Below are 18168 nucleotides of genomic sequence, written 5' to 3'. Positions count from 1 at the left end.
TGCTTTTGCTCTCTAGCGTCACCCTAGCAGGCAGGACAAAACGGGAACTACAAGCAAACGGAAAACCTTCAATTTCCGCCTCAACCCTGCCAATAGTAACAGACGGAACATTTTTAAAAGATTTTTTCCTTTTAGTTTCTTTATTACTCCCAGAAAACTGCCTGAATCTCCTAGAGGGACAAACATTTGCCAAATGATTTATACCTCCACAACAAAAACAAACCCTCCCATGCGGGCTGAATCTTCTATCGTCAGAGGCAATCAACCCCAGCTGCATGGGCTCCTGCTCAGAAGGGGCTGACAGCGACTGAGACCCCTGCGCACAGAAAGAGACCGCTGCACTGTCCCGGGACTGAGTATGACAGGAAGGAGAGATTCTGCCCTGACATAAGGCCAGATTCTCTGTTACGGGACCTCTCTCCTCTGCCTGGGTGCCTGGGCCTAAATGTGTGACAGTGGCCTGTTCCAGTGGTGGGTGACGTGAAGCCTGATTCTCTGCTATGACATGAAGACAGATTGTGCGCTGACATAAGGCCAGATTCTCTGTTACGGGACCTCTCTCCTCTGCCTGGGTGCCTGGGCCTAAATATGTGACAGTGGCCTGTTCCAGTGGTGGGTGACGTGAAGCCTGATTCTCTGCTATGACATGAAGACAGATTCTGCGCTGACATAAGGCCAGATTCTCTGTTACGGGACCTCTCTCCTCTGCCTGGGTGCCTGGGCCTAAATGTGTGACAGTGGCCTGTTCCAGTGGTGGGTGACGTGAAGCCTGATTCTCTGCTATGACATGAAGACAGATTCTGCGCTGACATAAGGCTAGATTCTCTGTTACGGGACCTCTCTCCTCTGCCTGGGTGCCTGGGCCTAAATATGTGACAGTGGCCTGTTCCAGTGGTGGGTGACGTGAAGCCTGATTCTCTGCTATGACATGAAGACAGATTCTGTGCTGACATAAGGCCAGATTCTCTGTTACAGGACCTCTCTCCTCTGCCTGGGTGCCTGGGCCTAAATGTTTGACAGTGGCCTGTTCCAGTGGTGGGTGACGTGAAGCCTGATTCTCTGCTATGACATGAAGACAGATTCTGCGCTGACATAAGGCCAGATTCTCTGTTACGGGACCGCTCTCCTCTGTCTGGGTGCCTGGGCCTAAATATGTGACAGTGGCCTCTTCCAGTGGTGGGTGACATGAAGCCAGATTCTCTGCTATGGCATGAAGAGACTGATTCTCTGCTGACATGAAGCCAGATTCTTTGCTATGGCATGAAGAGACTGATTCTCTGCTGAGGTGAAGCCAGATTCTCTGCTATGGGACCTCTGTCCAATTGATATTGGGTCATTTTTATTTTTTTTATTTTTATTTTAATTCATTTCCCTATCCACATTTGTTTGCAGGGGATTTACCAACATGTTGCTGCCTTTTGCAGCCCTCTAGCTCTTTCCTGGGCTGTTTTACAGCCTTTTTAGTGCCGAAAAGTTCGGGTCCCCATTGACTTCAATGGGGTTCGGGTTCGGGACGAAGTTCAGTTCGGGTTCAGATCCCGAACCCGAACATTTCCGGGAAGTTCGGCCGAACTTCTCGAACCCGAACATCCAGGTGTTCGCTCAACTCTAGTCTCAACCAAGGGAGACCCAAAATCACAGGAGTGGATGGCATGTCCAGGACAAGAAGACTTAAGGTCTCCCTATGATCAGCTACCACTGTTACCTGCATCCTGGGCGTCATCCACACTGCACGACCATCCCGGAGAGGAGATCCATCAATAGCGGTCACCGACAGGGTGGTCTTTGGCTGGATAAGCGGGATGCCAAGTCGATGAACCAAGACTGAGTCCATAAAATTCCCTGCTCCCCCAGAATCAATCAGGGCAGAAAACACATGGACTTTGTCTTGCCAATGTAGTGAATTAGGTATCATCACTCGAGTTGGAGGAGGGATAAAAGCACCTAGGAGGTTCTCCTCTATGCCCCCTAGGTTTATTTGTTTCCCGCCGACATGAGGCCACAGGTCTTAACTAGATGTCCTGCTTTTACACAAAACAGGCACAGACCTTTCTGTTGGCGACGAGCTCGTTCCGCTTGTGTAAGAAGGGAGGACCCAACCTCCATTGGCTCTTCTGCTGGCTTGGTGGCCCCTGGATGTGGCCGTGAAGGTGTAAAGCGAGTCGACCGCTCTACCCGCCTCTCACGAATCAGTCTGTCAGCATCGATTGCCTGGGAGATGGCCATCTCCAATGAGACGGGAGTGGGTAAGGCGAGAAGAAGATCCCGGACTGCATCAGAAAGTCCCAGCCGGAAACGATCGCAGAGGGCTGCATCACCCCAGGTGGTGAAAGCTGCCTATCGCCTGAATTCCGCAGCGTATTCTTCGGCAGGGCAGCGACCTTGCTGAATATGCTCGAGATGGTTCTCGACAGTACGGGTACGATCCGGTTCGTCGTAGATAACAGCCATGGCCTCAAAGAAAGCTTCGACTGACGAATAAGCGGTGTGGTCCTGGGGCAAATTAAACGCCCAAGGTTGGGGATCTCCATGCAGCAAGGACATTATGATCCCGATCCTCTGTCTGATATTGCTGGAAGCTATCGGCCGCAACTGGAAATATAAAAGACAGGAGTCCCTGAAGTTTAGAAATTCCTGTCTATCTCCTGTGAAGGAGTCAGGCAGAGGAATCTTCGGTTCCACTTGGTGTCTTGCGATCGTGATGGGTAACATGGAAGCTCCTTGGAGCAGCTGCTGAACCTCCCCCATCACATTAGACAGTTGCTCCTGGATTTGAGCTGCAGCGACTGACGGCACATTCGGGCGTCATTGGGTAACAGATTAGCTGCTCCTGCTAACTCAGTAAGCTGCTGCAGGATTCTTTCGATGGCAACTGTTTGTTGGGCCCACTGTTCTGTAATGCAAGACACCAACGAAACAGGCCAGTGAGGGTGAAGTCAAAGGGGTTTATTGACAAAATAAACAAAGTCTAGGTAAACTTCACTGGGCAAACATCAGGCAAACAAAAAAACAAAGGAAAGCTAGGAGTAGTCCCAATCCGTGCATAAGTCTCTGTGCAACTTGCCAGGTAAATGGATGCGTCACGGAAAGTCCCGGGTCCTGGGTCCCACTGGAATGGACGGAGTCCCAGCAAACTTCAGTCAGTAGCTAGCAGTACTGACCTGCACCTGGATAAGGAAGGATAACAGTGGGCATTGACCGACCTGGGAGGCCACCTTTTATGTGCCTGCAAACAAATCCCAGGGCGCCAAGTGTCCACTCCCCATAGGTCATGATCCTGCCCTACACCTGTGTTACAAGGCTTTGGTCGGTCATTAGTCAATTACACCAATGCCGGCCCCGTAATCTGCTTTGAACTTGCGGCCAGGTGCTATTCCCTTCGCTGGTCGGCGAAGCGCATAAGAAGCGCGTACACGCGACCGCGTATCCCCTTGCAAACCCGTTTTCGAATGTAAATGCGGATGCACGACAGGCTCTGCGAGAGTGCGCGAGCGCGTTGACATGGACACCGGAATGGAATCCGCAACAGGCATCGGAGACAAGCTCGGCCGCAGCGTACTGCCACTAGCCCGGCCAAGCTGTCCCCGAAAGCCATGCAGTCTTCCCCTCCGGCACACATGCGAATGCATCCCCACGTCGGTCGCAAAGGGGTTGGAGCTGGTGTATCAATGGAGACACGCGTAACCTGTCCCGCAGCTCCACGAGGACCCTTTTTGGTCACACTGGAGTGCGAGACAGCTGAGGATCTTACAACAGCTCTGTTCTGTTTAAACAGACTGCCTCTTCGGACGCTCAATAGTAATGGCCTACTCCTGGTGTCATGTTTCTAGGTACCCAAGTAGGACAAGTGGTAAGGCCCAGGTAGGTCCAGCAAGGGTAACCCCGCTGCTTCGGGAATGGCTAGGGGAGTCAAATACCCCTCCTTCCTGTTTGTTATATGTGCCAGGATTGGTAATGGGACTACTAAACCCCCATCCTGGTATGTCTACCAGGAGTTCCATGGGATTATTATACCCTTTTCCTGTGACCCTAAGTGATTGCTTAGTGCAAACCGTTGGTTCACTGGGTATACAGAGAGGGAAACTGTTAATAAGACACCCTACTCATGCAGGCAGGAACCTTAGGGTAGCCATTATGTGTTTGTCTTTGTATGTCTTTATATATACTTCATGCAGCACTGTGTATTTAATTTGCTACCCCAGAGCTTAATCCTCTTATCCTAAGCACAAGCTAAGGGTGGCTTGACTCAAAGTAAGGGGGAATGTAACACCCCAGAGTTGTGTTACTACATGCCTTTACCCTGCTACTATCTTCTAAGAGCTTTCTACTGTCATCTGATGTAATTTATATTATGTCCTCCACAAATGTGCATATAAATCTATGTTACATTTAATTGTTCATTTAATTTGCCTGGTTACCAGTAGGTGGCAGCAATACATTGGCAGAGACAATTTAGTATATCTGAGCTGGAATGGAAGTTAGAGTCAGTGTAGCCTCCCCATTGCTAGGGGAAGGCTATGTGATAGTGTCCAGGAGACCCCTTGTATAGGGAAGACCGCAAGGACCTAGTTTCGGCTGAGACTTGGCCATATACCCAGTCTGAGAACCTTCAGCTCAGTTGGATGGAAGAAGCAGAAACTATAGACAAACTCCAGAATTCCAGGAAGAAAGCATCCCCTGAGAATCCATCTGTGAGTTAAGTCTAGTGCCTAGGAGAAGCCTATTCCTCCTCAGCTAGTCTGTCCCCACATAGCATAAGTTACATTTAAAGCAGAAGTATTCATTCCTGCCAATCATTGAAAAACCTGCTGGGACCAAGAGACCAAAGCTGTATACTGCTTGGATGCAAGTTATTTCAAGTAAAGCAACATTCGAACTTCATCTAAAGGTCTGGACATCATTTACTCTGCAAAGTTCCTCTATTACTCCTACTATCACTACATTTAAATGTATTGCAAGTGAGCCAGGAGCCAGGAGTCCAGCCGTACCCAGGTAGGAGACACCATGACACAACTACCACCAAACTATAGAGACATTATAGGCCATTGCACCACTCTGGCATTCCTAATCTGGGACGTGCGTTATAACACCTTGGAAGGGCCCTGGGATAGTACCCTGCGCACGCTGCAATTGGCGTCACGAACAAATACAGAATATTATTCCCCCGCACCTGGCACGGCAATTACACCTAGAGGCTCTTCTCTCTCTGCAACTGCTGTGCTCTCTGCACTTTGATTGACAGGAACAGGTGTGATGACGTCTACACTGCCTGGTCCTGTCAATCAAAGTTCATAGGGTGCGGCAGTTGCAGAGAGAGCAGAGCCTCTAGGTGTAATTGCAATGCCTTTTTTGCTCCTAGAGGCTCATTTACATATATTAAAACATCATTTCTCAGCAATTTGGACACATATGATCATGGGAACAACACAGATGCCTTCAGCTGCCAAGCGCACATCCAACAGGTCAGCCAGGTACAAATCTGCTGACAGATGCCATTTAAAGGGAATCTATCAGCTCTGTGAAACTCTGGCATGGCCGTTGCGGCAGACAAGTGGAGGATTGGCCAGACACAAACGGTTTGTGTCCACCCCGTTCTCTGCTTGCCTACTGGAATGCGTACAGATGTCCGCTGGACCCTATTGTATTTAATAGGGCCAGCGAACATTCCATCTGCATCCGGAAGTTCCGGATCTGGAGAATTCCAGCAGGCTGTTCATCTCCCCGGAGATGTGAAAGTAGCCTAAGCATTGTATACATAAGTGATGCTTATTTGAGTCCAAATATGTAATTTTTATGTTGACGCTTGCATTCCGATGCTGTGCTCCTACAAACCAGCAGTAAAATGCATTGAGAGGACTCCTGTGCTCACGCACATAATGGATAGGACTCAAAAAGGAGTCCTGGCAATGCATTTTACTGCTGGTTTGGAGGAGCACAGTGTCAGAAAGCAAGTGAGTATGAAGATAAAAATTACATAATCAGACAGTGTCACTTTCACTATACATCACTTTTTCTAGCCTGGGAGTGTTTTGGAGCTAACAGATTCTCTTTAAATGGTTTGTGGATCATAGGACAATTGTAATCTCTAATAGTGAACTGGCCATTGTGCTGTATGCTAGTAATACCTTATGTCATTGCTCATGCATTATAAATTCCAGTCGTGGCAGAAGATGTAATAGGCATATTCGAGGTCAATGCCCTGTGAAACCCACAAATATTTTGAATGAAGGGACCACGGTTCTCCACCCAAGTGCCATGTTCTTTCTCCTTCTAAATCGAAGAGCTTTGGATCTTCAAATCAGTAGCTGTAATCTCTTATTAAATAGGACAATAGACCTGGACCTCAGGATTAGGAGACAATGCTATATGGCACTCATTTTTGTAGTGAGCGGGGTTCATAGGCCACAGACCCTCATCGATGACATTTCCTTAGTGGCAGGGGATCTTGTTAGATGGGACTTCCCTGCTATGAAGCACAGCAGTAAAACTGATGCGTGAAAATTATGATCAACCAATGAATAATTAATAAAGGTTTGTCCACCAACCACTTACCAAAAAATACACACCATGTATCTAAATAAAAAATGGGCAAGCTCCTATACAGATGTATGTGTCTTCATGATGGCAAACTATTAAAAATGAAACCCTGAGCAGTCTGATCATACACTCATAGTCCTTTCCACTTGTCCTGCTTTTCCATCACCTACCTGCTCTTTGGCACTGTTCCTGGTTACTCCTGGTTCTGTTCATGACCTACTCCTGGTTGTTATTCCTAGTGTATTCTGGTCCCATCAAAGGCCTATTCCTGGTCACTGCTTCTGGTATGAGGTATGCAGGGCTTTTTTTCTGTCGGAATGCACCGGAACGGCGTTCCGCCACCTTTTGACATCGCAGCCTGCGATGTATCAGCGGGGAGGGACTGGGAGGAGGAGCTGGGGGCCGGTACGTTCACTGTGCTCCGGCCCCGCAGCTCCAGTAGAGACTTATAAAATGTGTAATTCAATTAATAATGATTCCTCCTGCCCCCTCTGTAGTATAACATTCAATATAGTGTACTCACAGGGCTACTGTTATCGTAATGCAGGCCGGCCGGGCAGATGAGCAGCAGCGTCACTGACTGACGTCACGTGCCTGCGCCGCCTACTTCATTCATAAAGTAGGCGGCGCAGGCACGTGACGTCAGTCAGTGACGCTGCCGCTCGTCTGCCTGGCTGGCCTGCATTACGATAACAGTAGCCCTGTGAGTACAATATATTGAATGTTATACTACAGAGGGGGCAGCATGAATCATTATTAATTTAATTACACATTTTATAACTGTACTGGAGCGGCAATGGGGGGTCTGTGGATGACACTGTTATGGGGTGGGGGTCTCTGGATGACACTGTTATGGGGTGGGGGGGTCTGTGGATGGCACTGTTATGGGGTGGGGGGTCTGTGGATGGCACTGTTATGGGGTGGGGGGGTCTGTGGATGGCACTGTTATGGGGTGGGGGGGGGTCTGTGGATGGCACTGTTATAGGATGGGGGGGTCTGTGGATGGCACTGTTATGGGGTGGAGGGGGGTCTGTGGATGGCACTGTTATGGGGTGGGGGGGTCTGTGGATGGCACTGTTACAGGATGGGGGGGTCTGTGGATGGCACTGTTATAGGGTGGGGGTCTGTGGATGACACTGTTATAGGATGGGGGGTCTGTGGATGGCACTGTTATGGGGTGGGGGGTCTGTGGATGGCACTGTTATAGGATGGGGGGGTCTGTGGATGGCACTGTTATGGGGTAGGGGGGTCTGTGGATGGCACTGTTATAGGATGGGGGGGTCTGTGGATGGCACTGTTATGGGGTGGAGGGGGGTCTGTGGATGGCACTGTTATGGGGTGGGGGGTCTGTGGATGGCACTGTTATAGGATGGGGGGTCTGTGGATGGCACTGTTATAGGGTGGGGGTCTGTGGATGACACTGTTATAGGATGGGGGGGTCTGTGGATGGCACTGTTATGGGGTGGAGGGGGGTCTTTGGATGGCACTGTTATGGGGTGGGGGGGTCTGTGGATGGCACTGTTATAGGATAGGGGGGTCGGTGGATGGCACTGTTATGGGGTGGGGGTCTGTGGATGACACTGTTATGGGGTGGGGGGTCTGTGGATGGCACTGTTATGGGGTGGGGGGTCTGTGGATGGCACTGTTATGGGGTGGGGGGGGTCTGTGGATGGCACTGTTATGGGGTGGGGGGTCTGTGGATGGCACTGTTATAGGATGGGGGGTCTGTGGATGGCACTGTTATGGGGTGGAGGGGTGTCTGTGGATGGCACTGTTATGGGGTGGGGGGGGGGTCTGTGGATGGCACTGTTATAGGATGGGGGGTCTGTGGATGGCACTGTTATGGGGTGGAGGGGGGTCTGTGGATGGCACTGTTATGGGGTGGGGGGGGTCTGTGGATGGCACTGTTATGGGGTGGGGGGGGGTCTGTGGATGGCACTGTTATAGGATGGGGGGGGGTCTGTGGATGGCACTGTTATAGGATGGGGGATCTGTGGATGCCATCCACAGATCCCCCATAACAGTGCCATCCCCAGATCCTCCACCCCATAACAGTGCCATCCCCAGATCCCCCATTAACAGTGCCATCGCCAGATCCCCCATTAACAGTGCCATCCCCAGATCCCCCATTAACAGTGCCATCCCCATCTGGGGGGTTTCTTTGCTGGGCTGGACTTTTATAGCCCCCCCAAATTTTACTTGCATCCCTGTTCTCTAAAAAGGGGGTTTAGGGGCGGTCCTAGGGGTGGGTAGGGGGCGGTCCTAGGGGTGGGTAGGGGCAGTCCTAGGGGTGGGTAGGGGCGTGGCCAGGGGAGGGGGGTGAGTTCCACCACCTTTTCTCTGAGAAAAAAAGCCCTGGAGGTATGTATAGGGACAAATCATCCCCAGAAGAGAGGAAAGCATTATGTGACTTGCAGAATGCTAGTAATTATGGATAGAAAAAAATACTGTAAGAACGCTTGGATACAACTTGCTGATGAAAAAGTCTCTGGACGGTTACAGAGAGATCCTACAGTTGTTTTTAAGAGAGAAATTTATGTTTTCTTGCAAGATGCAGAGCAGGCAGGTGTAATTGAACAGGAACTGAAGAAAGCCTTAATTAATGAACAACCAAGAGTTCTTGTACCGTATCTGCTTCCAAAAGTCCAAAAAGATCTAAGGGGATCTAAGACTCCTGGGATGTCCTATCTTCTCAGATGTTAATTTATTGTTACAGCCTCTTTCTATTTTTGTGGACTGTTACTTGCAGAGGATCGTACATGGTTACCTGGATGTCTAAAGGACACTAATGATTTTCTGATTCATATTGAGAACATAAAGGTTATAGAAGTCACATTACTCTGTACATTGGATATCAAGAGTCTTTATACTAATATCCCCTATGAGGAAGGGGTTACATGTATTCAGGACGAGTTGTGTAAAGATCTGTCACTATCTAATGAGTTTTCCTTTTGACCTTATTGGAATTTGTACTTACAAAGAATTATTTTCGTTTTGGTAAAGATTTGTTTTCACCATATACAAGGCTTGTCTATGGGGGCCCCAGTGCCACCCAGTTATGCTTACATTGTCTTCCTATGAATCACAGCATGTTCTTGATTGAGGGTTTAAATCCCTGTCCAGGAGCTGGCTGCGGTTTGTGGATGATGTGTTTATGCTTTGGGTGGGGACTGAACAAGAACTTCTTAAGTTTATGAATTATTTGAATACTTGCAAGGAACTTATCTAGTTCTCATTATTGCTGCAGATTCCCCATGCTAAGGCCACCTATGAGGTCCATTGATTGTTACTGCTTCTAGTCCTCATCCTTGAGTGCTCTCCATAATGTGTGCATGCTCGGCAGTCTTCTCATTATATTCCAGGACTGGTTTGTGGGCCTGTGAATTTTGATGTAAATCATTAATCTGGTGTCAGCATCATCTGCACTATGTATGTATCAATGTAGTTAATGTTACAATGGCAGCCATTGCCTGCCGCTTCCCCATTCTCCTGAGCGGGCATGGTACCACGTCTCTTATCCTGCTCTGAATCTCCCATTACAGGAGTTTATAATTGCATGCTCACCTCTGTGCTCTCCTTCCAGGTCCTCTGCTGTTGGGTATTTGCACTCCCCGGCTCTTAAAGGGCTAGCGTGCGCACCCTTAGTTTTCCACAACCTATTGTTGGTCACTTCTGGGTATTTAATGTATCATATCCTTCACATGGGGAGGGTGCCTGGGCTTTAGGTTCCTAGCTTTCCAATGTTCCAGTGAAAATGTGCTAATCTGTTTACCTGCCCATATACAGTCGTGGCCAAAAGTTTTGAGAATTACATAAATATTGGAAATTGAAAAAGTTGCTGCTTAAGTTTTCATAATAGCAATTTGCATATACTCCAGAATGTTATGAAGAGTGATCAGATGAATTGCATAGTCCTTCTTTGCCATGAAAATTAACTTAATCCCAAACCTTTCCACTGCTTTTTATTGCTGTCATTAAAGGACCTGCTGAGATCATTTCAGTAATCGTCTTGTTAACTCAGGTGAGAATGTTGACGAGCACAAGGCTGGAGATCATTATGTCAGGCTGATTGGGTTAAAATGGCAGACTTGACATGTTAAAAGGAGGGTGATGCTTGAAATCATTGTTCTTCCATTGTTAACCATGGTGACCTGCAAAGAAAACGCGTGCAGCTATCATTGTGTTGCAGGATCATCAAGAACTTCAAGGAAAGAGGTTCAATTCTTGTTAAGAAGGCTTCAGGGCGTCCAAGAAAGTCCAGCAAGCGCCAGGATCGTCTCCTAAAGAGGATTCAGCTGTGGGATCTGAGTGCCACCAGTGCAGAGCTTGCTCAGGAATGGCAGCAGGCAGGTGTGAGCGCATCTGCACGCACAGTGAGGAGAAGACTTTTGGAAGATGGCCTGGTGTCAAGAAGGGCAGCAAAGAAGCCACTTCTCTCCAAAAAAAAACATCAGGGACAGATTGATCTTCTGAAGAAAAGTATGGTGAATGGACTGCTGAGGACTGAGGCAAAGTCATATTCTCCGATGAAGCCTCTTTCCAATTGTTTGGGGCATCTGGAAAAAAGCTTGACCGGAGAAGAAAAGGTGAGCGCTACCATCAGTCCTGTGTCATGCCAACAGTAAAGCATCCTGAGACCATTCATATGTGGGGTTGCTTCTCATCCAAGGGAGTGGGCTCACTCACAATTTTGCCCAAAAACACAGCCATGAATAAAGAATGGTACCAAAACTCCCTCCAACAGCAACTTCTTCCAACAATCCAACAACAGTTTGGTGAACAACAATGCATTTTCCAGCACGATGGAGCAACGTGCTATAAGGCAAAAGTGATAACTAAGTGGCTCGGGGACCAAAACGTTGACATTTTGGGTCCATGGCCTGGAAACTCCCCAGATATTAATCCCATTGAGAACTTGTGGTCAATCCTCAAGAGGCGGGTGGACAAACAAAAACCCACTAATTCTGACAAACTCCAAGAAGTGATTATGAAAGAATGGGTTGCTATCAGTCAGGAATTTGCCCAGAAGTTGATTGAGAGAATGCCCAGTCGAATTGCAGAGGTCATGAAAAAGAAGGGCCAACACTGCAAATACTGACTCTTTGCATAAATGTCATGTAATTGTCGATAAAAGCCTTTGAAACGTATGAAGTGCGTGTAATTATATTTCACTACATCACAGAAACAACTGAAACAAAGATCTAAAAGCAGTGTAGCAGCAAACTTTGTGGAAACGAATATTTGTGTCATTCTCAAAACTTTTGGCCACGACTGTACATTACCTCTGCCTCTTAATTGATTTTTATCATCCAATGCCTGTCCTGACTATAGCCTGACTAATGTATTGAACCATTGCTCCCTGGCCTGACCTTAGACCAGTTTGCACAAACTGCCTGACGTGACCTCAGTCTGTCTTCTGGCAATGATTATTGCCTGTCCCCTCAGTGTTTCACATCGGTGTCTCTGACCCAAGTTGGTCAGCTGTCAACTGCACCAGGAATATCTAAAGAGGCTGGTGGCTTCCCTGCAGTTAAGATCAGATCCCTGTAGAGGGGTTAAAGGGTGAAGAAATAGTGTACTGCCAGGATAATTCCCTTGGGGAGAGTCCTAAGGCAAACCGGTTAGTTGGCACAGTAGTTCCACACCCGCCTCCATTACAGTTAATAGGAGACATGACAGGCTACTAAGGATAGGCCATCACTATTGTATTCTTGGACAACCCTTTTAATAGTAAGATAAATATTTTTAAAACCCTATGCTGCATCTGTTGTTGTGAGGATGACTCTTAAAAGAATTCATTAAACTTCAACAAAAAAGCTTCACTAAAAGTATTAAAACAGTATGTTATATGTTACAGACAAAGGCACATTCAGTGCTTCAGTTTATCATATTTTGCAGCTGGAATGAATGTTGTTACACATAGTTAACAATAGACTCATTGGTTTATTGAATCTGCCTTGATGATTATTTGTACGGTCGTCTGTTTTTCCGTTGGCTGCAGTCCACTCTTGTAGACAGATCAATGCACATTCTGACAGATAGGCAAAAAATGTATTTTCCCAATGGTGTTCTGATTCATCTATCCTCTAAGCGGGTTGCTGCACTCTATTTCTAGTTAATTGTTTCAGCAGCATTATACCATAGCAAATATATCAAAGAGTAGAGTTCAGGAATGGGGAACACATTATAACCAAATACCTCAGACCATATAAAATAATATCCCAGGGGGTCCAGTACATAATACAAGAGCGCCATTAATCGAATCAATCAATAGCCCCATACAAATACACATGAGACATAATATATAAAATATAGTACAAAAGTTTATTAAACATATATTAATACATATTAAGGTGAAAACAAACGATGGGGGAAGATGACAAAACACCCAAACCCCTGTCTGCAAAGACGGTCCAGAGGCTCCCAGTAAAAAGTACCCACCAGATATAGAGTTGCAAGAAAAAATATGTGACCCCTTTGGAATGATATGGATTTCTGCACAATTTGGTCATAAAATGTGATCTGATCTTCATCTAAGTCACAACAATAGACAATCACAGTCTGCTTAAACTAATAACACACAAATAATTAAATGTTACCATGTTTTTATTAAAACACACCATGTAAACATTGACAGTGCAGGTGGAAAAAGTATGTGAACCCTTGGATTTAATAACTGGTTGAACCTCCTTTGGCAGCAATAACTTCAACCAAACGTTTCCTGTAGTTGCAGATCAGACGTGCACAATGGTCAGAGTAATTCTTGACCAATCCTCTTTACAGAACTGTTTCAGTTCAGCAATATTCTTGAGATGTCTGGTGTGAATCGCTTTCTTGAGGTCATGCAACATCATTTCAATCAGGTTGAGGTCAGGACTCTTACTGGGCCACTCCAGAAGGCGTATTTTCTTCTGTTTAAGCCATTCTGTTGTTGATTTACTTCTATGCTTTGGGTCGTTGTCCTGTTGCAACATCCATCTTCTGTTGAGCTTCAGCTGGTGGACAGATGGCCTTAAGTTCTCCTGCAAAATGTCTTGATAAACTTGGGAATTCATTTTTCCTTCGATGATAGCAATCCGTCCAGGCCCTGACGCAGCAAAGCAGCCCCAAACCATGATGCCCCCACCACCATACTTCACAGTTGGGATGAGGATTGATGTCTTTTTCTCCACACACAGTGTTGTGTGTTTCTTCCAAACAACTCAACTTTGGTTTCATCTGACCACAGAATATTTTGCCAGTACTGCTGTGGAACATCCAGGTGCTCTTGTGCAAACTGTAAACATGCAGCAATGTTTTTTTTGGACAGCAGTGGCTTCCTCTGTGGTATCCTCCCATGAAATCCATTCTTGTTTATTGTTTTACGTATCGTAGATTCGCTAACAGGGATGTTAGCATATGCCAGAGACTTTTGTAAGTCTTTAGCTGACACTCTAGGATTCTTCTTCACCTCATTGAGCAATCTGCGCTGTGCTCTTGCAGTCATCTTTACAGGATGGCCACTCCTAGGGAGAGTAGCAGCAGTGCGGAACTTTCTCCATTTATAGACAATTTGTCTTACCGTGGACTGATGAACAGCAAGGCTTTTGGAGATACTTTTATAACCCTTTCCAGCTTTATGCAAGTCAACAATTCTTAATCGTAGGTCTTCTGAGAGCTCTTTTGTGCAAAGCATCATTCACATCAGGCAATGCTTCTTGTGAAAAGCAAACCCAGAACTGGTGTGTGTTTTTTATAGGGCAGGGCAGCTGATTGGACTCCAGTTGACTGACACCTCACTCCAGTTAGCTCTTAGAGATGTCATTAGTCTAGGGGTTCACATACTTTTTCCACCTGAACTGTGAATGTTTACATGATGTGTTCAATAAAAACATGGTAACATTTAATTATTTGTGTGTTATTAGTTTCAGCAGACTGTGATTGTCTATTGTTGTGACTTTTTTGGGCGATTGTCCTATGTAAGGGCTCATTTTTTGCGGGATGAGATGGCGGTTTGATTGGTACTATTTTGGGAGGCATATAACTTTTTTATCGCTTGCTATTACACTTTTTGTGATGTGAGGTGACAAAAATGGCTTTTTTGACACTGTTTTTATTTTAAAAAAATTACGGTATTTACCTGAGGGGTTAGGTCATATGATATTTTTATAGAGCAGGTTCTTACGGACGCGGCGATATCTAATATGTATAGTTTTTTATTTTTATTTTACCTTAACACAATAACAGCATTTTAGGGGAAAAAAATCATGTTTTAGTGTCTCCATAGTCTGAGAGACATATATTTTTTACTTTTTGGGCGATTGTCTCATGTAGGGGCTCATTTTTTGCAGGATGAGGTGCCGATTTGATTGGTACCATTTTGGCGTACATGCGACTTTTTTGATCACTTTTATTACCTTTTTTGGGAAGTAAGGTGGGCAAAATTTCAATTTCATCATAGTTTTTATTTTTATTTTTTTATGGAGTTTACCATGCGGGGAAAGTAACATGACTATTTCATAGATCAGGTCATTATGGACGCTGTGATATCAAAAATGTGTAGTGCATTTTATTTTTAAAATTTTTAATCAGTGATAAATGTTCTATATTTTTTTTTTTACATTTTTTTGACCCAGATCCACTTCTTGAAAATCCAGTGGGTCTGATGTCTGTATAATACAATACAGTACACTATATAGTGTACTGTACTGTATTTTCACTTTACACTTAGGCTGATCAGACTTCTGCCTTTAGCAGAAGTCTGATCAGACTTAGCCTTACCATGGCAAGCGGGAAGTCTGTGAAGGCATCCGGTTGCCATGGTAACCATCACCCGCTGCCACAACAGAGCAGCGGGTGATGGGGAGGGAGGGGGGCCCCTCCCCTCTGTGATCCCGTCAAGAATAGGGGGCTGAAACGGCACAGCAGCCCCTGATGGGAGCGCTGCATGGAAGGGGTTAAACGGCGGACATCTGTGCCAGCACAGATGTGAGCCGTTTCAAGCAGAGTGTCAGCAATGTGCTGATACTCTGCTAACCGCTCGGCCATCCTGGAAATGAGAGAGGGGGCGGACGGATGATCGCGCGCGCGCCCTCACCACCATCACCGCCCGCACCGCCGCCCCCCCACCCCCCCCTACAGGGTACAGCCCGCCGGCACATAACAATGAGGGCTGCAGGAAGGGGGTTAAAAATGAAAAGATGTGTCATTTTGAAGTTTCTGATCCGTGATCAGAAACTTCCGAAAGCGCTGCAAACCGCAGGTCTGAATTTACCTGCGGTCTGCAGCGATCGCCGATATGGGGGGGGTCACAGGACCCCCCTCGTCATTGTCACAGAGAGGTTAAGACATACATCCAAACCCTCACCTCCACTTGCCGCTTTCAACTCAAGAATGTCACTTGTATTCACTCCTTGTATTCGCTCAACTAAAATACTAGTGCATGCCCTCGTCATCTCCCACCTGGACTACTGCAACATTCTCCTCTGTGGCCTCCCATCAAGCACTCTCGCACCGCTCCAATCTATCCTCAACTCTGCTGCCCAGTTAATCCACCTCTACCCTCGTTTCTCCTCTGCCTCCCCCTCTGCCAATCTCTTCACTGGCTCCCCATTGCCCAGCAAATTCAGTTTAAAATACCTGTCCCCTCCTTACATCTCTGACCTGCCTTTCCGATACATCTCCACACGTAATCTCCGATCCTCAAAAGACCTCCTCCTTAGGGTCCATTCACACGTCCGTTGTTTCTTTCCTGATCTTTTCCGTTTTTTGCGGAACAGATCTGGACCAGATCTGGACCCATTCATTTTCAATGTCTGAGCTCAATGTCTGATTTTTTTTCAGGACCCATTGAAAATGAATGGGTCCAGATCTGGTCCAGATCTGTTCCGCAAAAAAAGGAACAGATCAGGAAAGAAACAACGGATGTGTGCATGGACCCTTACTCTGGAACTCACTACCGCAACACATCAGGCTCCCTCCAACATCCAAACCTTCAAAACTAACCTGAAAACCCACCTCTTCAGGAAAACTGCCACTTGCAATGAGCATACTGCCACCCATAGCCAGATAAGAAGCCTAAGCCCTCACCTACTGTGTTCTCCCCCCTTCCCTTGTAGAGTGTAAGATCTTGTGGGCAGGGTCCTCTCCCCCTCTGTACCAGTCTGTTCATACCGTAGTTTCTTTTTTACTGTATTTTATATTATGTATGTGTAACCCACTCTCGATGTATGAAATTAATGGCACTTTCAAATAAATAATAATATTAGTGATACAATGTGCATCCTCTGGGTCAACTTGCATGATAACAGGCTGAACTGAATGGACAGATGTCTTTTTTTAGCCTTATAAACTATGTTACAGCCAAAGAGGGCAATAGTGATGCAATGTACATCCAAAGACGAAATAGTGATACAATGTACATCCAAAGTAATTCTAGGATGTGTTCACACAGGTTCAGGCTTTGATCCAGATTTAGGCACAGATTCTGCATCTAATGCAAGTGATGGGGATATTTCATATCCCATTCACAGTTGTAATGACCCACAGTGACATCACCACTCTGCACCCCGCTACTGTCTTCTATGGGCTAACACAGTGTCATCTTATGCATTTATTTCAGTCCACTACAATGTGCATCGCTATTTTTATGCAACTGTTATTGTTCATGCAATGTACCTGGTTCACAAGGTGGCAGCAAGCATGGCAGAGCTACATTTGCAGAGGATGGAACCTTCTTTTCATTCTCTTTTCTGTCAGTGGAGAGTACTCCCTGCTTGGGGAAGGAAGCAGGGCCAAGTCCTTGCTGGACATCTCCTGCCTAAGCCAGCTAGAGCACCTTCAGCTCTGCTGGACACAGAGGCCAAAGCCTGAAGCCTCTGAAGCCAGGAGGTATAGATTCCCTGGTATTAATCTAGAGACAGACTACAGAGAGAAGTTGCAGCATAACGAAAGAAGCAAAGTTATGCAGTAAGCTTGTCAGCACAGTAGAGCCAGAGAGCAACAGATGTAGCAGAGTTGAGTTTGTTTGCCTGTCAGAGTTAATGCTAATGCCTGCTGGGAACCAAGACATAGCCTTAAACTGTTGGAGAAACATTTATTCAAGTAAAGCTGTTACTGAACTTCATCACAAGGTCTGGACTCAATTTATTTCTTCAAATCCCTCGATTATTCCTCCTATTTGCTTTGCTTCGGACGACAACGCCTGGGTTCCAGCATATCCAGGTAGGAGCACCGTTGCACGTGCACCAACATTAAGGGACATTTAGGCTACCCTACACCACTTTGGCATTCCTACACCTGGGTACCATCTACTACATCACTAAAAGGGGACATGTGCCCTTGTTGCTTCACTGCAACTGGCGTCATGAAAACCATTTGCTTTAAGGGACCCATGGGCGTTGCTGTGCGTTGAACAGGCAGTGGAAAAATGTAACAGGAAATATGCAGCAGGCTCTGTACTACACATGGAAAAGTCTCATTGAATGACAAGTGGCTAATTCCCATATGGATTTAGTGCAGAAATCCAAACATCAGCCTTAAATCCCTGCCATGGATGATCTGGTAAAGTATACGTCAGATTTAATCTGTAATGTGTGATCATAACCTAAGTTAACCAAACTGTAGAAGAATGGTGTACACTGTACATATAAG

At 46.3% G+C, this 18168-nt stretch overlaps 1 long non-coding RNA gene across 1 annotated transcript; it reads left to right on the top strand.

Annotated features, from left to right (window-relative positions):
• The first annotated feature begins 2132 nt into the window (after window positions 1–2132).
• On the top strand, window positions 2133–17618 carry LOC120994178. The gene is made up of 3 exons (XR_005777349.1): window positions 2133–2144; window positions 11690–11692; window positions 17345–17618. It is a non-coding gene; the product is annotated as an uncharacterized LOC120994178 (long non-coding RNA).
• The last annotated feature ends 550 nt before the right edge of the window (window positions 17619–18168 follow it).

The sequence above is a fragment of the Bufo bufo genome, chromosome 3, assembly GCF_905171765.1.
Source record: "Bufo bufo chromosome 3, aBufBuf1.1, whole genome shotgun sequence".
In the NCBI taxonomy this organism is placed as follows: Eukaryota; Metazoa; Chordata; class Amphibia; order Anura; family Bufonidae; genus Bufo; species Bufo bufo.
This window is presented reverse-complemented; position numbering and strand designations above follow the sequence as displayed.